The 27,426-nt window shown below is 38.1% G+C and overlaps 1 protein-coding gene across 1 annotated transcript in view; it reads left to right on the top strand.

Moving 5' to 3' along the window:
• The window catches only part of MAOB (monoamine oxidase B), a 146,394-nt gene that overhangs the window by 27,987 nt on the left and 90,981 nt on the right, over positions 1-27,426 (top strand). The gene's annotated exons all lie outside the window — the stretch shown is intronic.

Here is a 27,426-nt window from a genome sequence, read left to right as displayed (position 1 = left end):
GTGTTCCTGGAAACACAAATAGAGGAGGCAAGGAAGTAAAGAAAGTGTAAATTTTAAAGCGTGCTTTCACTATGGGTAACTAAATTTCAATTCCTTGGGAGATAGTGTAGAATACTCCTCATTTATTCCTCATTGAAGTGTGAAGTGGTGACGGTACTTAATAAACTGACTTGCAGTCTGGATTAAAAACCTCTAGTAGGGACAATCATAAGCTCAAATAGAAGGGAATGAGAAATATGGGAGCTTGACTGTACCAACTACAATATCTTTCACTAAACCTCCAAGTGATTTTAAGACAGTATTAACCAAAGAACATGAAAACGCTAATATGAAAAGATATATGCACCCATATGATCATTGCAAGATTATTCGCAATAGCCAAGGCATTAAAACAACAGAAGTGCCCAGAGATGGATGTTTGGAAAAATTACTGTCACTGTCACCGCTCATCGATTTGCTCAAGCGGGCACCAGCAACGTCTCCATTGTGAAACTTGTTGTTACTGTTTTTGGCACATAAGATACGCCATGGGTGGCTTGCCAGACTTTTCTGTGAGGGCAGGATACTCTCGGTAGTTTGGAAAAATAGAGATATAAAATACGCTCACAATGCAATACTACTTAGTTATAGAAAGAGGCAAAATTCTGACATTTGCAACAGCATGCAAAGTAGAATATGGAGAAAGAGTGTTGCTATATAATTTTACTTATATGTGGAAAATAAAGAAATAAGGCAGTGGGTACAAAAAAGCTCTAAAATAACCCAAAACCAAATTGGTTATTACAAAAGGGGAAGAGGCTTGATGTGGATAAAATGAGTAAAGGCAGCTAAGGTTGTGGTGATGGATAATCTTTTGGTGTTGATCATAATGTTCACATTATGTTTACAGATGTAGATTTACAATATTTTATACCTAAAAGTTATATACTGTTACAAAGCAATGTTACTTCAATAAAATTGTTTGTAAAAGTAATGATAATGACAACAGTGGTAACACTTGAGTTCAAAAAGTTTAAGATTTTACATAATAGCTAATTGAAATATAATTTTACCAGACATAGTATTAAAGTATACACTGCACAGTTTTTTATTTTATTTATAAAGTTCACTACCCCAGTAATTTTAAAACATTTTTGCCTCCTCCCAGGAATATGATTTTTGTGGATACCACATAATGCGGGTACACCCTAGAACAACACATCATGTTGCCATCTGTAAAGAGGACAGATTGCATGCATCAAAGAAATTGGAGTGGGGGGGCTGGAGCAATAGTACAGCGGGTAGGGCGTCATATGGTCCCCTGAGCACCGCCAGGGGTAATTCCTGAGTGCAGAACCAGGAGTAACCCTTGTGCATGGCCAGGTGTGACCCAAAAAGCAAAAAAAAAAAAAAAAAAGAGAGAGAGATTGGAGTGGGACAGAAGGGGCCTCCAGCATAGCAAAAGATGTCTGACTGCTTGAACTGCCTACTTTTCCAATGTGTTTTATTCAGCTGGTTGTAATTGGAAGAGATTCTTTGCACAAAGTATCCCAACATTGATAGGAGAAGTGACTAAAGAAAATTCACCTGTATTCGCCTATACATAAAATGTACATATTTACATGAATACATTTATGTGTATACTTTGGCATTTTATTTTAAATTTAATAATATTTTCCTTAGTCATCATTTTCCTGTCAATTTTAGGGGTATATTAGTTGACCTTTGAGTCTAAATTACAAATTTTGATGTCAAGGTCAGTTCCCTAATTGGTGAACAATAATTACATTGTATTCACCAATTTGGGAAACACACAAAATAAACAATGTTATTAATTCCAAAAGTTTCCAAGTTATCTAATAAAGATATATTGATGGTATTTAAAGAAGATCCACTTAAGGGAAACAGCTCCAGAGCATGAATAAAATAATGTGCATCTTTCTCTCTTTTCCCCAATCTGATCATTAAGTTGTAACTAAAGTGCATTTCATCAAACATCAAGGAGTTTGGTTTATTTTTATTTGACTTGATTTATCATTGGCCTTTTGGGAAGCACTTCTATTAATTTGCTTGTATATAATTGCTGAATTAAAGAGGGTTAAGGTCAATATAAAAGAAAATAGATTAATTTATAAGGAAGTTTTACAATTATATGACTCCAATGTTTAATTTTATATTTATTAGATGTATATATTTTAATGAAAATTTTACATACTACAATGACTAAATATATTTTTTAAAAAGATAATTCTGGATTAATTATCATTGTATGTTTGTTTTTAAGTCTTACTATCAAAAGATAGTCACTCTAAACATTTGGACATATTTTCTCCCTGTTATTTTCATGTATTTATTTTCTCTGCCTGTATTTCTGCATTGCCATATGTTTATATTTATAATCATTTTACAGATGCAATTTGATCTTTTCACCTAATGTTAAGATATAACATTTCCATAATCACACCACTATGATCTTTTTTAACATAAATTCATTAATATCAAACAAGTATAACATATCTTATTTAACTAGTACTATATTTCTAAATGCTATTGTGTCATTTCTATAGATAACATTGCATTTCAGAGTTTTATAAATATTTTTATATTTTATATTATTTCCTAATAAAGAATAATGTTATGGATTTTGTTTTAAATATGTGAACAGTTTAGTTTTTGACAGATACTAACAAATTGCTTTGCTTTATTGTTTTACCAATTACTATATTAGTCACCTTTGTTTCAGCTTGCCATTGGTAGCATTTAATATCATCTTTTCTTTAAACTTTTCTCAAATTGAGAGTTAAAATGGTATTTGTTAGCTTTCCACATTCAGTGAAAATGGTTGTTTTTAGTATGCAATGGCTAGCAAAATTGAACATTTTGTGTGTGTATTATTCAGTTATATATTCTGAAACAGATACTTTAATTTTATATTATATTGACTTTTATATTATATTGACTTTCATATTTAGAATATGGAATTGAATTTATCTTTTTAATATATCAGCATTCTGTTTATGTTTATGTTCTAAACTGGTAAGTAACTAATACTAGAAACATTTTAGTAAAGATGTTGAAATACTGTATTTGAGAATCATGTGTTCTTTCAGTGCCAGTAATCTTCCAGGAGCCTCTTACCCACTTTCAGTGTATAGATTTCACAACCAGGTGTATGGCCTATAGCCATGGATGATTTTGATACTGCAATTAGAACAATATAATCCAATAAGTATACTTCCTTGAACATGTTTTTCCTGTGGTATTATTTTGTGGAAAATTTGTACCGTGATTCAACCATTTTTACAACCTTCTAGGGAAACTCAGCAATTTTTTGTTTTGTTTTGGGGCCACACGCAGAAGTGCTAAGGGGTTACTTCTGCCTTTGAACTCAGGAGTCACTCCTGGTGGGCTCAGGGAACCATATGGGTTCCAGAGATTCAACCCAGTCAGCCGCAGCCAAGGAAAATGCTCTACCCACTGTACTGTACTATCATTTCTCCTGGAAGTCACTAATTTTAAAACTCACATTAGTTAGTAATGTAATTTCAAAATGCCTTCATTTTTCTAGCCGTCAAACAAATGGGGAAATAGATATTTATTGGCTTTTCATATAAGAAAAAAAGAGAGTAAAGTAATTGGGAATTTGAAGGATTCAGATGTATATAGTATGCTAAGAACATGCATGGAGAACCCACAAAAGATAGATCTAAAGTTCCTCAGAAATAAAAAACTCATAGAATGCAGAATAAGCTTTTGAATTTGTGCCTTTTTCTAACAACTACTTTAAAATATGTATTTTCAACCATGATGTAGGTGATGAAATTGCCATTTTCAGTTCCATTGTCTAAGAGTAATTTGTGAACGAAAACAGACTCTTAGCTTTGGACTATAGCTCTATTCAATAAGATGGAGTTGACCACTCACGTTAAAGGTGATTTTTAGGGCCAGAGCAGATATAGTAGATAGGGCATTTGCCTTGCTAACCTACCCCCACTCTCTCAGCACCATGAAAAGTGATTCCTGAGTTCAGAGCCAGAAATAAAGCCAGGTTTGGGAAAAAAAACCCTTTTAAACAAGTTAAGGTGATTTTGCCCTTTTCACTTAGGTTAAATCCTGAGTGTTGGAGTTATTTACAGAGTCTGTGAACAGAAAGTATTTATTTAAAGTGATTAAGCACACACACAATGATGATTTAGATAGAGAAAAGTATTAAACCACATTTAATACAGGAAATTTCTGTTAATCGCTGCTACTATATAGACAAGATGCCCTTTTGTTCTACAATCTAATGATGCAGGCATGAATTTTAAATGCCTCAGAGAAATTAATAATAAGGTTCTCAGAACACCTCTTCCAATAATACTATGCTAAGTGATATTCAGCAGAGGTAACAGTTTAATTTTATGATCAGTGCCCAGATTAAAGAAAACTCTCTAGACGTTAGATGTGAGTCAAACTAGTTGTAGAGCTGTTATTGAACGGTAAAAATTTGAGAACCTGTTTAAATCCTTTTCCAGATAAAAGATTCCACTTCTATGGTGGTACTTTTAATTTTATGTGGCAATTTGCCACAATACTGCCATTCAGGTTGACATCTTCAATCTCCCATCCAGCAGGGGTTTGTCTACAGAGAACGAGACAGACACACGAGGAGATAGACACACAAGGGCTGTCCAAGCTTTAGGTTCAACTGGGCAAATATTGGTGAGCTCATAGGCTGACCATTTATTCAACACCATATTCAACACTGTCCTGGTTTCCAACATGTGAGTCACTGTTTAAGTTGACAGAGACATTAAGGACAGTAAGTACATCTCTCAGACATGGAGAGTATCATGCTAAGTGAAATGAGTCAGAAAGAGAGAGACAGACATAGAAGACTGCACTCATTTGTGGAGTATAGAAGAACATCATATGAGGCTGACACCCAAGGACAGTAGATACATACAAGGGCCAGGAGGATTGCCCCATAGCTGGAAGCCTGCTTCTTGAGCAGAAGAGAGAAGGCAGATGGAATAGAGAAGGGATCACTAAGAAAATTATGGCTGGAGTAATCAGTCGGGATGGGAGATGTGTGCTGAAAGTACATAATAGACCAAACATGATGACCTCTTAGTGTCTGTGTTGCAAGCCATAATGCCCAAAAGTAGAGAGAGAGTATGGGGAATATTGTCTGCCATGGAGGCAGGGGGAGGGTGGGAAAGCAGGGGTATACCGGGATATTGGTGGTGGGGAATGTGCACTGGTGGAGGGATGGGTGTTTGATCATTGTGAGATTGTAACCCAAACATGAAAGCTTGTAACTATCTCACGGTGATTCAATAATTTTTTTAAAAAAAAGGATAGTAAGTATATCAACATTCAATAGGCACAAAAAGAGCCGAAGCGGAAGTATTTCACGAAGCAAACCAGCTTGCACCCTTAAAGTATTAAGTTGTGACAGTTTCCTCTTTTATTTTTTTGCCTATATTGCCCTCTCCTTCCAAAAGATGCTGAACTGAGGCTGGAGAGACAGTACAGTGGGGGCATGCATGAGGCATGAGAGCTTGCATGAGGCTGACCAGGCCTCAAAACTGGACACCCCACAATGTCCTTTGAGCGCCACCAAGAGCAATCCCTGAGTAAAGAGCCAGGAGTAAGCCCTGAACACTGCCGGGGGTGGCCCCAACACCAGGAAAAAAAAATAAAAGACCTTAAACTGATTTATCCTATTGTTTTCTGGTCACATTTTTGCTAGCCCATCATATTCTAAACTGTTTTACTATTTTTTTAAACTCTTTTACTAAGGGACTGAACAACCTTGAAGTTTTGTTAGGGGGATGATTTATGACATTAATGCCTTGTATTAAAATTTTAATTAAAAATATATTTAAAACAGAAAATTTGGGATTGAAAAATGTAAATGGGCACTTATGATAATATGATACACTGATATTGATCCAGATGATATTCAAATAAATGTTGTGATGAATCAGATTTTGAGAGGAAATATATTCTTATAAACACACCAGAGTATGTTCTTTGCAAAATGAGACCCTCTTTATCCTTACCACCTGAAAAAATTGAACTGTTTGATTTGTCTTTAATGTTAGCAACAAATATTTATTGATTGTGTCTATATGTCAAATATTGTCCCTGGTGGAAAGGATGAATTTGGAAACAAAACATGTAAGATCCCTACCCTCATATGGGCTGTCACTTAGTTGAGAAGACTCCTACAATAAGTAACCAATGAATCAACCAAGTGGGTAACTGCATACTTACAAAGTGCAGTCGATTCTTGAACAACACAAAGGTTAGGGATGCTGATAACTGCACAGCAGAAAATTCAGGTGTAATTTACAGTCTGTAGCACTGAGGCAGTTACTAAATATTGGACTGGAGCGCTAGCACAGCAGGTAGGGCATTTGCCTTGCATGCAGACAACCCAGGTTGTATTCCTCCGCCCCTTTCGGAGAACCTGGCAAGCTACCGAGAGTATCTCGCCCATATGGCAGAACCTGGCAAGCTCCCTGTGGCGTATTTGATATGCTAAAAACAGTAACAACTGGTCTCACAATGGAGACATTACTGGTGCCCGCTCGAACAAATCCATGAGCAAAGGGATGACAGTGATACAGTGAATTTACAGTCTGTCCCATATACATATGAGGGTTCCACATCTGGGGTTTAACTAACTGATATCTGTTGTTGGTGAATCCATGAATGTGGAACCCTTGGAAGAAAGTAATCCATTTGTAAGTGGAGCTGTGCAGTGTGAGCTGTGTCATTTATGGGGAAACTCTATAGCTAGTGATAAGTAATTTATGAGAAATAAAATATAACAAAGTCATATAAGCCCTCTTCTATATAGAAATGTGAAGAATAAGTTGAGATCCGAGGAACACATTTATAGGAAAAGTGTAATGGTTGGTGCAAAGCTCCTTTTAGGAGAACAACTTTGATTTCTTTAAGATGCAGGAAGAAAAATAGCATAGCAGAAATGAAATAAGCAAAGGGCAGTAAGGCATGAGTGAGCTAATACTGGGGCCTGTTAGTTAAGAAATGGGGTGGAATAACCCATTTGCAATGCAAGCCATTTTTTTAAAAAAATTCAGACAATTTTATTTTTAAAAAGGTATGTTAAAACTTGGAAATTTTCTGAAAGATTGCTATTTCAGTAGTCCAAAGGAAAGATGACACTATCTTGGAACAAGGTTTCAGTAGAGATGTTAGGAAATAGTTGTACTCAGCTGAAATTGATTTATTGATGTATTGATTGAGGTCAGAGTAGCTGGCAAAAGAAAGATCAAGGACGAATCCTGGACTTAGAACTGAATGGCTGAGTAAAATGTGATTTTTAGAAGAGATGTCAAAATATTCTTTTTGGGTTTGTTTGTTTGTTTGAGAGCCATACCCAGTAATGTTTAGGAGATACTCCTGGTTTGGAGCTTGGATGTCAATCCTGGAGATGCTGGAGGACCATGAGGTGATGGGATTCAAATCTGGGCCTCCCACAAGCAAGTCTGTGCTCCAATCGTTTAAGCTATCTCCCTGGCCTTCTGATGCTGATTTATCTAAATATATTGTCAGATTGTACCAGTTCTTTTACAAAAATGTTTCAACAAACAGAACTTGCCTTGCCTCTTCTTAGTATCTTTTGTTTGCTTTTGTTTAAATCCATGATACAATTTACCTATCTGTTCTTTTTTTATATAGAATTAAAAAGAAGGTTCCTCAAGACCTAGTAATCTTGTGTGTGTGTGTGTGTTTCATGTGATTTAGGAAAGATTATGTATTGTCACTGGGCCAGCAAGAACTGAGACTTACTTATCTGAGAGCCTTTGTAGCAACAAGTTCATTACATGTACTAGTGGCAGTAATAGCAATGAACTCCTATTATGTCTGATACCCTTTCCTGAATTGGACATGTAATATTTATCTCATTTAATGCTCACCATGGGCTGGAGTGATAGCAGAGCGGTTGGACTTTCGCCTTTCATGTGGCCAACCCGTGTTCGATTTCTCCGCTCCTCTCGGAGAGCCCAGCAAGCTACTGAGAGTATGGAGCCCACACGGCAGAGCCTGGCAAGCTACCTGTGCGTATTGTATATGCCAAAAATAGTAACAATAAGTCTCTCAATGAGAGATGTTACTGGTGCCCGCTCGAGCGAATTGATGAGCAACGGGATGACAGTGACCAGTGACCAATGCTCACCATAACTCATGGGAGGAAAATAGTATTGAAATAAGATGGATCAAATTCAAGTGTAGATGTGATTTTAATTAAGAAGCTCCAAAGAGAAACTATTCCCTTAAGGCCAAAGATGGACTGTTTTGTGCTATTTTCTGGACAAAAACAGACAATGGTATAGGCAGTGAATGATGAAAGACATACTTTAATCTTGCAAGAACATTTTTTTATTTAACTGAGAACAAGAATATTGCTCTCTTGGTCAACTAGTGAGGGCAACAGAATGCACAAGTGTTCTTGGCTGAGAACCAAGAGCATGAGAAGCAAGGAGACGATAGTGTTTGATGCCTTAGAATTTCTCGATTTTCTTTCATAAACATTCAACCTTAAAACTCTGTTACTTTCAAAGGTTCTTTTCTTCTCAAGAGGATTATTGTCCTTTTGTACTATTCAAAATGTTCTTAGTACAAACAGTCCATGCTACCAATGACTCAAAGTTGAAATACTGTGCTAAAACGGAATTGGGCACAGTCCTAAGGATATATTGTGTGTTTTGTACAGAACCACTGAATCTTAAACATTTGGGATTATGAGTTACATTGTGAGATCTGGACTTGATGAAGTAATGTTAAGCCACAAATTATGTATATAGAAGCAAAATTCTACCAAAATATTAAAAAATAACATAAAATCTAGGTGTTTATACCAGTATTGTCAGATTTGGTCTATAGATAAATCTATATTATATCAACAGATGATGACTGGTGCTGTAAAAAGGTGTGATGTTACAATTATGTGCATGAAAAACTATCACTAACAGTATTTTGAATCACAGGATTTCAACCAATAAAAATAAATTAATTTTTAAAAAAGAAATCTTAAGCTGTCAACAATCATTTGAAAGGAGTAGAAGTGAAAAATTAGAGGCATGATGAATTCCAAAGTCCAGACTGCTTATCAATAGAGAGCAGTAGAGAGTAAAATAAGACCCAATATTTGCAAGCTATTGTGCATATGTAGTTTTTTCACCAACTCTGCCTACAAGGCATCATATTCATTTCACAACTACTCACACTCATCAGTTACTAATTTTCAATGTTTTCATATATTAAATTTTAAAGAAGGGAACAAATGGCCTAACCAATGGCAGATCCAGCATAAAAGATTACAGAGGCCCACCACTTTGCATGGCATTTAAATATGCTGGCTAAAAGTATCTGGATTTGTTTTGACTCAGAATGACTGAACAGATGTCCTAAGTGAATGGAGAAAATTTATCCCAGCTATAGGCACCCCGGAAACAATTATCCCAGACGGAAATAGATAGTTATGATTTTCTCTGATCACTAGTGTTCATTTTTATGTGGCAAGTACTCATCTGATAGTGATACTGACAGAGTATATGTCTTCTTACTAAAATTTAAAGTTTCTCTGTTTTTGAGAGCATAAGTTATTTCTGAAAAGAATAAAAACTAATAAACATATAAGTAACTTAATCTGAGTTATATTTGAGGCTTTATCTTTGCAAACATAGCCAGCTTGTTTTGGCTTTCTGTTAAGTCTTTTATCAAACTACAAGTTGGGTTTTGGCCAGACATGGAGTTTTCAACATATTTCTTATCTGAATTTAGAAAAAAAAGAAAAATACTCCTTCTAAAAATTATTTGTGAGTAAAAGGTTTAAAATTGTGGTGATTCCAAGAGCTTCTTGTGGATTTAGATTCAAATTTTGCTTCAACCCATATGGTCTCTTAAGTCTTATTGGAGGTGATCTAAAAGGGTTGTAATATATTCATTACTACAGAAACCCCACCTTGGAGCTCCTAACATACCCGAGGGTTTATAAAGGCAAGCTGTTTGTTAAAGCAAGTTGTCTAGAGCCTAAGAAAGTGTTTTGTCAGGAAAATTATTAAAGCCTAGGTTATATCTGGCAGGAGAAGGTGGATTTGGGTGAAAACTTCACAATATGACCAAGGCATGGGAACCCTTATAGTGTGAGCATATAGAAATAACCATGAACATAGGGGTTTTAATATTGCTTAAGGGTGGAGTGGGAGCAGAAGCTAAATGTCACACTCGGTCTTGCAGGACATTAAGCATTAGGGTAAGATGAGAAGTGAGACTAGGAAAACTAAAGGATATAGTTTCGACTTTAGACTTTATCTCTTAGGTAAAAGAGTAGGTTTAAGAGAAATTGTGGGAAATAAATAGTATTTACTTAATTGCTTCAGGTTTGTCAATCATCTTTGCATTGGTAAATATGCTGAAAAGTAGGTTATTTCCTTGGTGGTTTGATGAAGGTAGAGTCCTGCTTTGGGACAGAAAGAGTCACAATCTTTGAAGCATACAGGGAGCTGAGGAACTAGTGAAGACCCAATTCTGCTCTATCCTCCCATACTAACCTACTATGACTTAGTTCCCAGTGTTAATTTTTAATTAAATAACCATGAGATACATAGTTACAAAGTTTGTCATGGTTAGGTTTCAGTCCTGTCCTTTCAACATGTGAAAATTCCCACAACCAATGTCCCCAGTTTCCCTCCTTCCCATCCTCCATCACTAGTCTGCCTCTATGGCAGTCACTTTTGCTCTCCCTCCCTCCCTCTCTCTCTCTTTTCCCTTTTGGGCATTATGGTTCTCAATACAGGTATCAAAAGTTATCATGTATATCCATTTAGCTACTTTCAGCACTCAATTCTTGTCCAGAGTGATCATTTCCCACTATTATTGTCAGAGTGGTCCCTTCTCTATCCTAACTGCCTTCTCCCCCTCTCTCCCACCCTCACAATGGCAAGCTTCCAACTAACACCCACGGACAGTAGAGACATGGGCCAGGAAGGTTCCTCCATGGTTGGAAGCCTGCCTCATGAGCTGGGAGAGAAGGCATCTGGGATAGAGGAGGGATCACTAAGTCAATGACGATTGGAGTTATTGCTCAGGATGGGAGATGTGTTTATAATATAGTATTGTCTCCTCAGATATTGGTTGCTTCTAGAAAAACTGAGCTTAAGAATGAATATGGTAATTAAGTAAAGCAATGTGATACTCTAAAGACAAGTGAATTGGTAATTATATTTAATTTTTGAATCTTTTATTTGTTGTCATGAAGGTGATTTCAATAGTTAAAGCTTACGGTATCATAATGCGAAATTACTACCAAAGTGCCATGACCCACACTGTAGTCCCTATGTTTATTCTACTTGATCTTTTTCTCTATCCTATCCCCACTGTTTGGTAATTGGTTTTGTATTACAATTCCAAGAGTTTGTCGCTGTTCAGTATTGTCTATTTTCTTGTTTGACTCTCTTCATTCTGTGTAATATAGAGCTAATGATTTTATAAATGGCATTGATAACCATTGTATTTTTAGTGGAGTTTAATAAGAAAATTCACAGCAGGCACTCTTAAAAGTATTGTGAAAATTATAGAAGCAATTTACTATATGGACTATGTGATACTGGCTATAACTAATTTCTTAGTGCACATAACAGAAGGTTTTAGATCATTCATGTACCATTGTTATAACTATTATCTGCTCTGTGTTAAATGATAAAAGGCCCCCTCTTTATTATACTCTCACTGAAGACTAAAATTCAGACCCTTAATCTCTCACCATGAAACTCACTCAAATAACACTTATTTAAACTAATGTACAATTGGGTATTGAAAAATACTGCCAATAAGCCTCTTTCATTCTCTGCCCTGACACTATACCTCATTCCCTACCTAACACCCTAATATTCATAATACTTATAACAGCTTTAAAACGTGTAATTTTGGGGCTGGAGTGATAGCCCAGCGGGGAGGGCGTTTGCCTTGCACGAGGCCGACCCAGGTTTGATTCCCAGCATCCCATATGGTCCCCTGAGCACCGCCAGGAGTAATTCCTGAGTGCAGAGCCAGGAGTAATCCCTGTGCATGGCCAGGTGTGACCCAAAAAGGAAAAAAAAACGTGTAATTTTCCTGAGCATCTAGCATTCTCATCACCATGTTATCCGAAAGTAAGTTCAAGGAACAATAAAATGACTTCATGATAAGAACTATTATAGGGGTTAGATGCTTTTTTATTGTAAAGTTCTACCAGTGCCTTATATGTCTTGGATATTAGCACCTTATCTAATGGGTATTGATAATTAATTTTTCCCATTCGGTTGGCTGTATCTGCCTCTTGGTCACTATTTCTTTTTGAGATGCAGAAGCTTCTTAGTTTAATGTACTCCCTTAATTTATTGTAGTCAAAAAATGGGAAAACATTTGAGGAAAACAGAAAATTCCTCAAAAAAGAAATACAAGTGGCCAAAAGTCACATGAAAAAAATGCTCTACATGACTAATCATCAAGGAGATGCAAATTAAAGCAACAATGACATATCATCATACACCTCAGAAACTGGCACACATCAAAAAGCACAAGAGAGGCTGGAGTGATAGCACAGCGGGTAGGGTGCTTGCCTTGCACGCGGCCGACCCGGGTTCAATTCCCAGCATCCCATATGGTCCCCTGAGCACCGCCAGGGGTAATTCCTGAGTGAAGAGCCAGGAGTGACCCCTGTGCATCGCCAGGTGTGACCCAAAAAGCAAAAAGAAAAGCACAAGAACATGGACTGGAGTGATAGCACAGCAGGTAGGGTGTTTGCCTTGCACGTGGCTGACCCAGGTTCAATTCCCAGCATCCCATATGGTTCCCTAAGCACCGCCAGGAGTAACCCCTGAGCATTGCCGGGTGTGACCCAAAAAACAAACAAACAAAAAAGCACAAGAACAACCAGTGTTTGGATGCAGGGAGAAAGGGAAATTCCTTGTAGGTGGGAATGCCAAAAAAGAGAGAGAGATGCCCAAAAGGGGAGAGGAATAGGGAGGGGGGAGAGAGGGAAGGAGGAAAGGAGGGAGGGATACAGAGAGAGAGATAGAGAGAGAGAAGAAAAGTGCCTGCCATAGAGGCAGGTTGGGTGTTGTGCTGGCAGGAGGGATACTGGGGACATTGGTGATTGGCAATATACACTGTTGGAAGGATGGGTGTTGGAACCACTTTGCAACTGTGTATCTCACAGTGAATCAATTAAAAAACTTAATTTAAGATAATATTATAGGATTATAAATTATAGTAACATTTCCTGCATTTATGTTTGCTGTGGCTGCTATAACAAAATTATAACTCACATAAAATGGCTGACATGGACCGGAGTGGTAGTACAATGGATAACGTGTTTACCTTGCATGCAGCCAACCCAGGTTTTATTCCTGTCATCCCAAATGGTCCCTCAAGCACCTCCAGAAATAACTCCTGAGTGCAAAGCATCATGAGCATCACCAAGTGTGGTCCCCACACCGAACAAATAAATAAAATGGAGGACATAACTCACTATAAAATGCCTGCCTTAAAATAACAAAAGTGGAGGCAAGAACACCAAGATCAAGCTTTCAACAATATTGGTTCCTTCTGAAGGAAGAATATGTTTTGTATCTCCCTTAGCTCTCATGGTTTGTTGCCATCTTTGTATTGAAGAGACATAAATCTGCTATCTTCATTTTCACATAGTGTTTTCTGTGAGTGCAAATCTGTCCCTGATTTTTACCTTAAAAGGATGTAAGTGATATTGGATTACAGTTCACCCAATCATTTTAGAAGCTCTTTAAAAACTCTATTTCCACATAAAACCACGTTTTGATGTACTGGATAATAGGGCTTCAACATAAGAATTTGAGGAGGGAATGGTTCAGCACCTAATATCATGATACCTCAGTTTACTTATCTACCTTTCTTTGGCCTAATTTATGGCACCTCAGAAGGTGACAGTCCATTTCCCTTCCCTGGTGTTCCAACTGTGACATATCCCCCAGGCCTTAGAGATCCCTATCAACCAGATTCTGCTTTTAACATTTTTGCTAGATTTGCTTATTCCATTTATCCATGCTTCTCTGCCTCTATTGGTCCCCCTTGTTTTGTTTTCAGGTCACACCTGGTGGTGTTCAAGGCTTACTATTGGCTTTGCAGTCAGGGATCACTCCTGGTAGGCTTGGAAGACCATGTGGGGTGCCGGCGATCAAACCCTGGTTGGCCACTTGCAAGGCAGACATCCTCACCACAGTAATGTTGCTCTGGCCCAGTCCCTCTTGTTTTTTCATAAGACACAGATATCAGAAACTTTAATACCCCTGATTATATTATACACCTGTCCTTAGGTGTCTTTTCTTGAATCAAGATTTTCTTCTCCTACATGGGCACAATGTTTCTTTATTTATTAGCAGCTAGCAATGACAGTCAAATTTCATGTTCAACAGGGAAAATTCAGAACTTTTGGAATCATGAAGGTAGCAGCTATATAGTAAAATTTCAGCTCATTATTATAAAATCGTTATTCTGTTCTATTTCACATAATATAAAGGGTATAATTTTAATCACCTCGTTTTACAGCTAGGGAAAGTGAGACCCATAGAAATGAGGACTCTTGCCTGAGGTCATACAGCCAGCCACTAGCCTATTCAGCACAGAACATTTCTTATATAATGAGAATGGCAAAGTTCTGTTTTATTCTTGAGTCAGATGAGATTTTCTTTCCACTATGGTCCTTGTACCCTGCTGACTGCCTTGATCTTTGGCTCATGGGTGTTTTTCAGGGGCAGAAAATGTATAGCTCCTATACCAGGATTCTGGTTCCCATTCCAGGTTCCCAGAAGATGGATGGTGAGCAAGACAGGCTGGCTATTACTTATGACTACTTTGTGACTTTTGGGGGTTCAGTTTTTTATTGGGGGGCCACACCCTGGAGTGTTTAGGGATTACTCCTAGCTCTGCACTCAGGGATCACTCCTGGTTGTATTCAGGGGATCCTATGGGATGCCGCATATTCAACCTGGCTCAGCTACATGCAAGGCAAGCACCATACCCACTGTACTATTGCTCTGATCTCTACTTTGTGACATCTTTTTTCCTAATTTCTTGTTACATCTCACCCATGAATCTCTTCCTTGAGAATGCCTACATTTTATCTTATCCCTCTAAAATTCCCAATCTACCATTCCATTTTTATTTTATTTATCTATTTTTTAAATTTTTAAATTTTTATTTTTTTTACCATTCCATTTTTAATGAAAGATGCTTGAATGGAAACCTATTTGAGGCATTCTACATCAGGCTATCTTCTGTTAGCCATTTGTAACACCTAGTCCTTTCACAGGTTAGGTAACAGTTAACTAAAGTGAACTAAGGGAGTGTGGTATCTCTGTAATTGTACATATATCTTAAAGTTGTTTATGATTCTAAAAGTCAAATTGGAGGCACACCCAGAAAACGTGATATAATAAACCACACTTTGGCAGGAGGAATCTTAAATTACAACCAGTAACAATCTAAATGTGTCACAAAACCTTCATCAACCTATTCCTGGAGGATTCCTGATCACTTCTTGCACTCTCATGTACAAAGAAAGTGAACTTTGGTACTGGTGGAGTTGGCAGAAGAAGTTTAGGGGTACACCCATACACACAGAAAAGTAGAGAGCCATGGTGGCATGGATTTTATGCTGACTGCAGAGGAAGTCAGGATATCGGTACACAAAAGTCTCTAGAAATTCCTGTGAGTTCTTCCACAGAGGAAAATACAATCTCCATAGTCTCCCAAAAGCTGTGTACTGTGATCAAACACTAAAGCTTCAACAGGAGTTTTAACTATTCTAGTGTATCAATCTGAATACCTCTGCTCTTGAAAATCTAGGGAACTCTGTTTTCAGGGAAAACCCTGCTGGTTGCAGAAACCTGAAACTGGGCTTGAGGAAAGAAATAAGACCATGGATTTTGTGCTCAGATTGGGGAATTGTTGTTATTTCAGGGGAAAGGGGAATAATGAGATATTTAATTCCCATGCTGGTTCTCCTCCTCCCTTAGGGCAGTGACTAAAGGAAACCTCAGAAAGTTTGAACTCTCACTGCCCACACACCCGATGCCATGAAAAATAGAAAGACCAGAGCTACAAAACTTGAGCCACAGAATGGAAAAACACGGCAAATGTCAAAAAGTGTGATCACTGTGACATACTGAATAAAAAATACAAACACTCAGAATCATAATGACACATAAATGGGGAGTCTAATCGTCTATTTAAAATAACTTTTATGAGGAAAATCAATGAGCTACATCAATGAACTTTAAGCCATAAATGTAGGAGCAGAACTTCTTCAACAAAGATAATGAAGCTATGAAAAAAATTATAGAAGCTAGATATAAAAAACTCGATGAATGAAATTAAAACTATGGAAAGCATAGCCGGAATACTTTGTCTTGCCGTGCATGAAATCAGGAAAATTGAAGATGAAAATCCCAGTAAATGACTGAAGTGGAATAAGAGAGAAATAAAGTTTTGAGAAAAGAAATCTTAAAAAATTACAAGGTTTCATTAGAAGAAGAAATATAAGGATGATGCATATACCAAAAGGTAAAGAAAGATAGAAGGGAATCACAGAAACTATTCTAAGAAATTGGGGGCTGGATATATCATACAGCAGTAAAGTACTTGTATTACATATGGCTTATGGAGGTTTGATTCCTGGAACCCCCTATAGATACAAGCCCCATCAGGAGTGATCTCTGAGTGCAGGGCAAGAAATAATCCCTGAGCATATCCAGGTATGGCACACACAAAAAAAGGGAATAATAACTGATAACTTTCCAAAGGAAAGAACTACCCTACCCATAAAAATTCATGAAGCTAATAGAACACCTGCTCTTGAGTTCTAGGGAATTCTGTTTTCAGGGCAAACCCTGCTGGTTGTAGAAACCTGAAACTGGGCTTGAGGAAAGAAATAAGACCATGGATTTTGTGCTCAGATTGGGGAATTGTTGTTATCTCAGGGGAAGAGGAAATAATAAGATATTTTATTCCCATGCTGGTTATCCTCCATGATGGGTCTCATTCCTCTGACCCTGAAAGAGCTTCCAATGTGGCACCATTGGAAAGGATGAGTAAAGAGAGGCTTCTAAAATCTCAGGGCTAGGACGAATGGAGACATTACTGAGACGAAATTCGATGATCAATGGGATGACGATTAGTAGAACACCTAAATTTCTAAATAAAAATACTTACTCCAAAAAACATTATTTTGCAATTATTAATGAGCGATAGTACAGCGGGTAGGACGTTTGTTTGCCTTGCTGACCTGGGTTCAATTCCTCCGTCCCTCTCGAAGAGCCCGCCAAGCTACCAAGAGTATCCCACCCGCATGGCACAGCTTGGCAAGCTACCCATGATGCATTCAATATGCCAAAAACAGTAACAAGTCTCACAATGGATATGTTACTGGGTGCCCACTTGAGCAAATTGATGAACAATGGGATGACTGTGCTATAGTGTTACCGTGCAATGTCTTTTATTTTATTTTATTTTATTTTATTTTGCTTTTTGGGTCACACCCAGCGATGCTCAGGGGTTACTCCTACCTTTGCACTCAGGAATTGCTCCTGGCAGTACTTGGGGGACCATATGGGATGCCGGGGATCAAACCCGGGTTGGCCGCATGCAAGGCAAACGCCCTACCCGCTGTGCTATTGCTTCGGCCCCGTGCAATGTCTTTTAATAAATACAAATTGAAGCTGGTTAAAGGAAGATAGCATGAGAGTAAGCTATTGCATATTTTAGTAGAAATTATCAAATACAAGATCATAGAATGAAATATTCGTAATTCTGAATGATAAAAAAATACCTACAAGAAAAATCTACCCTAAAAATAGCAACCCATTGCTGGTCCCAAGTACCAAAAACCCATCAACCTACATAGTGAGACCAAGTATCACTAGAAGTAACCTATCTCCCCCCAAGATTAGATTACTATACTCTTAAAAATTATCATTTAAATACAGTGAAGCAGTAAAGGTTCTCCAAGATAAACAAACACTAATGGAGTTTATCACCACCAGACTCATCCCTCAAAAAAGTGAAAAAAAAACCTAACTATATAAAAGCAAAGCAAAAATATTGCACAATGAGAGTGTGTTAAATAATAACACAGAATTTTAACATAACAAAAATAAATGAAACAACAGACTATTAAAGACAAGAAACAAGTAGAAAAAGATTCACTGAGATAGTACAAGGGTTAAGGCATGTGCTTTGCACATAGCTGACTCTGGATTATTGAATTATTTATTATCCCTAGATTATTGAAATAAGGACAGGGAAGAAAAGAAATTGAGGGGAAAGTAAAAAGAGGTGTTGGAGCGGATATAACAGGCATAGGGGTCAAGGACTCCCAGCACACTGGTGGTATATGCATATGTGTAAACTGAGAGCCAACAACACTGCAAGGAGGAGACCCAAACTACAGTAATTAAACTTAAAAATGTGTCTGCCATCTCCCACAAGGAGTGAATCTGGAGATATTGGTGGAGGCAAGATCACACTGGTGGTGAGGTTGGCATTGAAAAGTTGTATATCTGAAACTATAATGAACAACTTTATAAATCACAGTTCCTTAAATAAGTGCACATATCTAGAGTTAATATCAAAAGTAAAAGTCTCCAAAAAGACAATGTTTGTCTCATTATACATATTCCATCAAATTTCCACAAGCATTTCAGGTAAACTAAATATTCATCTTTTATAGAATGGATTTTAAAAATAAATAGTATAGCAAACAGCTAAGAAAATACAAGGATAAAATTTCTGGGATTGCATTTTTTTTGATGGGATACCATGTTGAGAAAAAGCAAAAAGAAATTTTCTCAAGTATATAGCACAAACTAGATATCATACTCTTTTCAAACAATAAAGTATTAAAACAAAAGCTTAGCTGTGAGAAAAAAACTTATGATTGCTGACATTTTGGGAAAGTGCAATAATTTGCATATAAAGCATGATCAAGAAAATTTTAATGGTTTTATACAAATTTTGAAAGATAATCTCATTCTAATATCTTGAAACAGCCTCATCTGGAAAAAGGTTTCTATAGCAACTTTGTGAAATGTTGACTTTTTTTCAGCTCTTTCAAGAGCATAAATCATCTCATGGCCTGAGACTTCTATAAAGGTCTCCTTTACTTTATGAGCTATTATCATTTACTTTTCCAATATGTATGTTTTACTGTCTTTGAGAAAATCAAGCAAAGGGCTTCCAAGAAGGTTTTGAGTCTATCTGTACCATATTTGAAGTCAAGATAGGAGCAATATAAATCTAGATTCTGTTTTCCAGTAATAAATTAATGGTACACGTGGATTGGTGTGTGTGGCTTATATCATATGTTCTGATTTTTCCAAAAAGCTGTGATTAGTCTGTTCTCAAGAAAGAGTAGTCATTCAGTCTTTAAGGAGAAGGAACTGTTTGGCTACAACATCTCATAATGAGTAGTTTACAAGAACTACCCTAGAATTCACTGCTCCAGAAACTTTCAAATTCTCCTATAATAATCTGTTCTCCGTGGGACTTCGCTCATGTGTGAGGCTCGGAGAACCATTACAGAACCCAGGTAATGCGGAACTTTGTGATCTTGGACTCTGGGCTCAATGGGACCTGGGAGCAGAGATCCTCTGCCTGCTTCCCCCAGTCTCCCGCCACCCAGGGGTCACACCCATAAGCCACCTCCTGCTGGTGCCAGATAATCTCCTCATCTGCGACCCTCCAGAATTCATGGCTGCTTCTCCCGGGAGAGAGCATAAAATGAGGTTCCTATAATCATGCCACCGGACTCCGTGCCAGGCTGTTTCCACTCAGGGCGCCCCAGAGGGGGGCGGGTGAGAGCCCTCCCTGCCCCAAGAGATCCATCCCTTGCAGCCGACCTCCACTACCCAACCATTGCCACGCTCCAGGCCGCTTTCCACACGCTCAGGCCAAACCTCACATATGAGTGAACCTGGACCGCGCTGCCGCAAATCATACGACAAACCCATACCTGTTTTCTATAAAAATCATAGAGGGAAATATATATTTATATATGTATAATATATATACATATATGTCTATATATATATAAATGCCTCTCGGAGAACCTGGCAAGTTACCAAGAGTATCTTGCCTGCATGACAGAGCCTGTCAAGCTTCCCGTGGCATATTCAATATGCCAAAAGCAGTAACAATAACAGGTCTCATTCCCCTGACCCTGAAAGAGCCTCTGATCATTGGGAAAGATGAGTAAGGAGAGGCTGCTAAAATCTCAGGGCTGGGAAAAACGGAGATGTTACTGGTGCCCACTCGAGTAAATTGATGAACAATGGGATGACAGTTATACAGTGATACAGTGAGTCTGTTCTCAGGGCTTGGGTACTAAAATCTCCAGATGGGGGCTGGAGCGATAGCACAGTGGGTAGGGCATTTGCCTTGGATGTGGCTGACCCGGGTTCGATTCCCAGCATCCTGTATGGTCTCCTGAGCACCGCCAGGGGTAATTCCTGAGTGCAGAGCCAGGAGTGACCCCTGTGCATCGCTGGGTGTGATGCCAAAAAAATAAATAAAATCTCCAGATGAATTTTAACAGTATATTCTTTCCAAGGAAGTTAATAAAGAAATAGTCTCATTTTAAAACTTAACCACTTCAAGAATTTTAATAACACAGGACTTTGTATATTATAGAAAGTCATGTGACCAGTCACAAGGCACAGAAATAGAACTGGGTTTTAGACATAGCTATGCAATCACTTCGAATAATGTTGAACAAGACAATGAATTTCTGAACTAGTTTCCCTCCCCCCTTCTCCCTCCCTCCCTCCCTCCCTCCCTCCCTCCTTCCTTCCTTCCTTCCTTCCTTCCTTCCTTCCTTCCTTCCTTCCTTCCTTCCTTCCTTCCTTCCTTCCTTCCTTCCTTCTTTCCTTTGCTTTGGGGGCCATACTCAGCAGTGCTCATGGCTTGCTCCTAGCTCTGTACCCAAAGATCAAAGATCCTGGTGGTTTTCAGGGGATTTTATGGGGTCACAGAGATTGAACCTAAGTCTACCACATGCAAAGCAACATCTTACCCACTGTATTGTATGTCTCTGGTCCCCACCTTCATTTTCTATTGTAGAAAATAGGAATTATAACTGTAAGTCTTGCAGAATTCTTGTCAAGGATTGGATGTGTGAATATTAGAAATCATAGTACTGTAAAGTAGTTATTAATATTAGCTGGTCCTTTCTCCCAGTTCTTCCTCTTTGAAAAATACAAAGGAATCTTTATTATTTCTGGTGTTCCCAGACAAAATCATTTTAGTGTGTTCAAATACTGTCTTTTATGCTATATTAAAAATATTTTGTTAGATGATGGGGAAATAGTACAGAGGTTAAAGCACTTGTCTTTCAGGCAGCTAACTCCAGTCTTATTACTGGCACCTCATACAGTGCTCAAGGCACCACCAGGACTAACCCCTGAGCAAAGAGCCAAGTATAAGCCTTGAGAACAGGTAGGTGTGGCCCCCAAATAAAATCAATCAATCAATCAATACAAAAATAGATAACTATCACTGTCATCCCGTTGCTTATCGATTTGCTCGAGCAGACACCAGTAACGTCTCCATTGTGAGACTTGTTATTACTGTTTTTGGCATATCGAATATGCCACAGGTAGCTTGCCAGGCTCTGTTGTGCAGGCGGGATACTCTAGGTAGCTTGCCCGGCTCTCAGAGAGGGGTGGAGGAATCGAACCTGGGTCGGCCGCGTGCAAGGCAAACACCTTACCTGCTGTGCTAAATTGTGTTTATATAGTCTCCATATAGGCTGGGCTGGAGTGATAGCACAGCGGTAGGGGGTAGGGTGTTTGCCTTGCAAGCATCCGACCCGGGTTCGATTCCTCCACCCCTCTTAGAGAGCCTGGTAAGCTACTGAGAGTATCTCGCCTGCACGGCAGAGCCTGGCAAGCTACGCGTGGCATATTCGATATTCCAAGAACAGTAACAAGTCTCATAATGGAGACGTTACCGGTGCCCGCTCGAGCAAACTCCTGAGCAACGGGATAGTGATGACAGTAATAGTCTCCATTGTAGAATTGTATTCATTAAGCAGTTAAATAGTATCTTTGTTGAAGAGTATTAAGTGAATTTATTCAACAAAGTACTGACTATGTCCTGTCATGGAGAAGACAGAGAATAGATAATGAAACTCTTAGCACTCAAGAATTTAGTTTTCTGAATATCAAGACCACAGCACCAAACTGTTTAGGGTTTGCCTGCTGCACTGCCAGAAAAGCAGTTTGCACTGATGTGGGCTGAAGGATGTGTTTTGAAATCTACATAGCAGGCTGGTGTTCTTTCTTGAAATTTAAACAAAGTCTGGAATGTTTTAGCAGTGATCCTGATGCTTGTCTGGTCTGAAATGTTCAATAAAACACCTTCTGTGTTTTGCCATTTAGTATGAAGAAAGTATAGCTCCGATTCTAACACTGGCTCTGCCACTTGCTGAGTGATCTTGGGCACTTTAATTGGTCTCACTGTGCTTCATTTATGTATCTTTATAGAGTTGTTGGGAGAATAAAGAAAATCTTACATACAAAATACTTAGAATAGAAACAGGAATATAGGTGCTTAAAGTATTAACTTATTTTCAGGATACCTTTACTTATCTCAGTACATGTTGGAAATTCAGAAATCATCTAACATCTGCCGTCTTCCTACAAATACCATTTGATTATATGAATTTAATTTCTAACTGGGCATAGTTTTCTTTTATTCTTTTCCCATTGGGGGATACTGTTTTTGCAACTGCAGCAATACTTGAGGGCTACTCCTGGCATAGTGCTCAGGGGCCACTCTGGAAATGCAGAAACCACCATGGGATTGAGCCTAGGGCTGAGGTATGTACTCCAATCCTGTGAACTGTCTCCCTGCCTCCATATTTCCTTCTTATCCTAGATCTTTTTGGCATGTATTTGTGTTAAATAATTTTAAAAAACATATTTTGCGTAACATCAAAGAATTCCGTTTCTTTGATGAGAAGGTCACTTGAATTTTTAAAAAATTTCCTCCTAAAATCTTTGCTTTGACAGAAGTGACTGAAGAGATGATGGTTATTTGTGATTTTTAACTTTTTTTCTTCCCTGGGGAATGCCTACATCATTTGCCAGGTTTAGAAAGGCTTTGAAGTACTCTAAGTTTCATTGCTAGTTTTGGTTAACATTTTTCTTGTAACTAAACTGGGAAGTTCTTATGTAGTGTCAAATTACTGATGTTTCATAATGTTTTCAAATCATTTAGCTTTGTATTTTAAGGCTTTTCAAAATTTTTGTAAAACGCCAGATTTTTAGTGGTCAGAGAGATAGTACAGAGGTTAAAGTGCCTGCCTTGCAAGTAAATAACCTTGGTTTAACCTATGGCACCGCATGATACCCTGAGTATGATGCAATAAATGTATGGGGGACCACAAGCACAGCCGGCTGCAGACCTGGAACCTTCTCACCTACCTCCTACAGGAACACTGTCCTACAGGAACATGTCCTTCATATAAAATTATTATTTTTAAAAATTTATATTATTTTAGCCTCCCAAGTGGTTTAGGGATTCCGGAGGCCACTCTTGGCCATTCTCAGATAACTGTCCCAGCAATTCAGTGACGGGTCTGAGGAGGCATTGCTGCTCTGGCCCTGTGGAGTTGAAGTTTAGCCCATCACCCAAGCAGTGTTCCTGTAGGAGCTAGGTGAGAAGGTTCCAGGTCTGCAGCCGGCTGTGCTTGTGGTCCCCCATAGATTTATTGCATCATACTCAGGGTATTATGCGGTGCCATAGGTTATTTATAGCACATTTACTTTGCACATGGCCGACCCGGGTGCGCACCTGGGTCGGCTGTGTGCAAAGTAAATGTGCTATCGCTCCAGCCCATCAGATGGGTACTGTGTAAATATTTTTTTCCCAATGTGTGGGCTCTCTTTGGATCTTGGTCACGGCTTCTTTTGAGGCGCAGAAGCTTTTTAATGTAATGTGGTTCCATTTGTTTATCGTTGCTTGCACTTACTCAATCAGTATTGTTTAATCTTTGAAGAAGCCTTTAGCTTCAAATGCTGGGGAGGATGCAGCTGGGATAGATAAGAGACCACCATGACAAAGGTAGTTGAAAATAGTTGAAAATGATCACTCTGGATAAGAACTGCATGCTGAAAACAAGTAAAGGAACAAACATGAGAACCTCTCATTACTTGTATTGCAAACCACAGTGCCCCATAAGTGAGGGAGAGAGACAGAGAGAGGAGAGACAGACAGACAGACAGAGACAGAATCAGAAGGAAAGTGCCTGCCATAGAGACAGGGTAGGGGAGTGTTGGGGGAGGGAAATTGGGGACATTGGTGGTAGGAAATGTACACTAGTAGAGGGGTGAGTGTTGGAACACTGTATGATTGAAACCCTACCATGATCAGCTTTTTTGTAACTGTGCTTCTCACTGTGATTCAATTTTAAAAATGTAATATGGCATCCTAAATGAGGCCCCATATAAAAAATGGGCATGAAATGAATTAAAGAAACTTTAGTCAGTATGGAAAAAAATTATTCCTGACTGCACTCGGGGACCATATGGGGTACTGGAGATTGAACCCAAGTTGGCCATGTGCAAGGCAAATACTCTACCTGCTGTATTATTTCTCTGGCCCCTGAAATCTATTTCTAAACTGACTTAATCACCCTCTGTCCAGGTTCCAACTCTTTAATTTCAGTGTTAGGTTAAAAAACCAAATTATTCCTTCTTTCTAAATTGCAATGATATTCCTATGTCACCAATATTTGGGGCAATTATTTTTCAAAGCTATTTTGTCATTTGATGTCAACAAACATTTTGAAAATTGTCCCAGAAACACTGGAGATAAAAACCAGTGAAGTGTTTCCAACAACATACACTCATATTGCCCTGTCTAAACATATTTAGGTAATTTTTTGTTTATGGCTGAAAAGTAAGACTGGTTTGACTAAGACTCAAGTTTGTTTTAATAACTTTATGTTTAGCATCAGATACTCAGGTAATTGCACTCACTAAAAATACAGTATCTTATGGAAATGCTAGTGTATATTAGTGAAGTTGTATTTTGTTTTGAATCCTTTTGTCTAAGCATTAGCATGCACAGTGGGTTTGCCTGAATTCACTGATAACAGCTGTTACTATGGTTGCATGCTATTTCGTATTTTATTTGTTGAACCGAGGCTTGATAAGAGGAATGGTATTGAATTATTTGCAATTTTGAGTCCAAATAAAAATGGGGGTTTTTCAATATAGAGGGAAAATTAGAAAACTGGAGTTAAAAGCCAAACCCTGTCTTCCTAAATCATGGTTGTGCAGTGCTCATGAACACTGTGTTGAACATGGGATTTTTTCTTGCCCACAAGGACAACAATAAAAAGCTGGGATTAACTCCAAGAATGAAATATAAAATCAGCCTCTAAAATATTGGGTTTGTTCTTTTAGGAAAGCCAATAGACAGGGAATGAAGCATTGGTTTTTCATAATGGCTTTTGTAGAGGACTCATAGTTTTTGTTACACAGGTTTTATCAAACTAAAAATAAAAGTGAAGTTTCAAAAATACATACATTGATCCAAATTTAATGAAAAATATATTTGGAAAGATGATGTTTTTTTTGGGAAAAAATGAAAGATGTGATCTGTGAAGAGGATAGTTATGAGATCTAGTGGCTACTAATTCAGACAATAGAGCCAAATTGCTAGTCTGCCTACTAATTCCTTATGTTGTGTTGGACACCTTTTTTGCTTCAGTTTTCTTAACCATAAAATGGAACTAGCAATACTACGATCTCATTACGTTGCTTCGAGAGATTTTTGTAATTAATTAAAATACTTAAAATAGTATCAAGTGACATGAGTACTCTTTGCTCATCACTTGAAGGCCAACATTCAAGAGAAAAGTTGTTGGGAGAGAAACAGGTTTATTCTGGTGTTACCACCTTGAGAATATAATGGGCTTGTTGCCCCAAACCATGTTACTCTCAGGCTGGGGCTTGGGGGTTATGAGAAGCTGAAGGAAGGAGGCAGAAGCAGAAAAAAATGTTAGTAGAGGAGATGGGGTCGTCACACAGCATCCTGCTGGCATCAGTGATTTCTGGAAGTCACTTGCTAATACCAACATGTTTTTGTAGAACTTGAGATAACAATATTAGAGTGTCAGAGCGGGCAGGGAGTTTTTCCCCCTGAGCACTGCCAGGAGTGTTCCCTGAGCATAGCCAGAAGTAAGCCTTCAGCACCCCTTAATATGGCTTCAAAGGAAACAACAGCAACAAAAAGATAACACTATTGTGCAACATTGGCTTTCAGGAGACGGGCAGACATCTGTTCATCACATCTGTTCAATCCATTGTTTTCTCTTTTCCTCTCGTTTGTGGCTGGGTCCTAGTTTGACACTAAGCACACAATTTATAGAAATATTTCTCAACAGTAGGAGAAAGACAGAAACTAGCGATAAGAGAAACATCTAAAAAGCCCTGTGGAGAACAAAATGGAGTTTCTTGTGTCTCCTTGTCTATAGCATAAGTTATTTTAAAATATTTTATTTTTTAAATAGGAACTACATCCAGTAGTGCTCAGGGGGCCATGCTGTGCTGGAAATCAAACTCATGCTCTTGTAGAGTCTAAACCTGTGGTCTACCAATTGAGCTATCTGACTGACCAAATAACTTAGCTATCCTTGTAGGAATTTTTTTTGTAGTGAGATCTAAAAGATAGAACAAGATATATGTGGTTCATTTATCTGTAAGTCATAGTGTCTTGGCATTTCCTTGCTTTTTTTTGCTCTCAAAAAGAATGGAGAATTCAGTTCATCTTGGTAAGAACACCAGAGTTCTGTTGTCTGAGACGAAACTAGAAAACCACCATGAAATTGGTTTTAAAGAGGTAGATTAAAGCTCTCTGAAGTGAAAAGCTACCTCTAGGATGCAAATATCCCCCAAACTCTTTATGTAAATTTTAAGCTAAGCATTGAATTTTGTCAAAATTTATTGATTTTAAGTGTAAATGTGTAAATTTTCTCAATAGTGTTTTTTTAAAGCTAAATTTATAATAGGAGTTAGAATAGTAGGCATTTTTGTTTTTTGCTATATTAATAATAATTTAATCATTAAATTAATCATTATTTTAATGAGGATTGGAGTAATTGCACTCTTCAGTGATGGATTGGATGAGGAGTTAAGATAAATAGCACTGTAGCACTGTCATCCCGTTGTTCATCGATTTGTTCGAGCGGGCACCAGTAACATCTCCATTGTGAGACTTGTTGTTACTGTTTTAGGCATATCGAATATGCCACGGGTAGCTTGCCAGGCTCTGCCGTGTCGGCGGGATATTCTTGGTAGCTTGACGGGCTCTCCGAGAGGGACGGAGGAATCAAGCCCAGCTTGG

Source organism: Sorex araneus, chromosome X (genome assembly GCF_027595985.1).
Source record: "Sorex araneus isolate mSorAra2 chromosome X, mSorAra2.pri, whole genome shotgun sequence".
In the NCBI taxonomy this organism is placed as follows: domain Eukaryota; kingdom Metazoa; phylum Chordata; class Mammalia; order Eulipotyphla; family Soricidae; genus Sorex; species Sorex araneus.
Note: the sequence above shows the minus strand (reverse complement) of the source record. Positions and strands in the feature narration are given on the sequence as shown.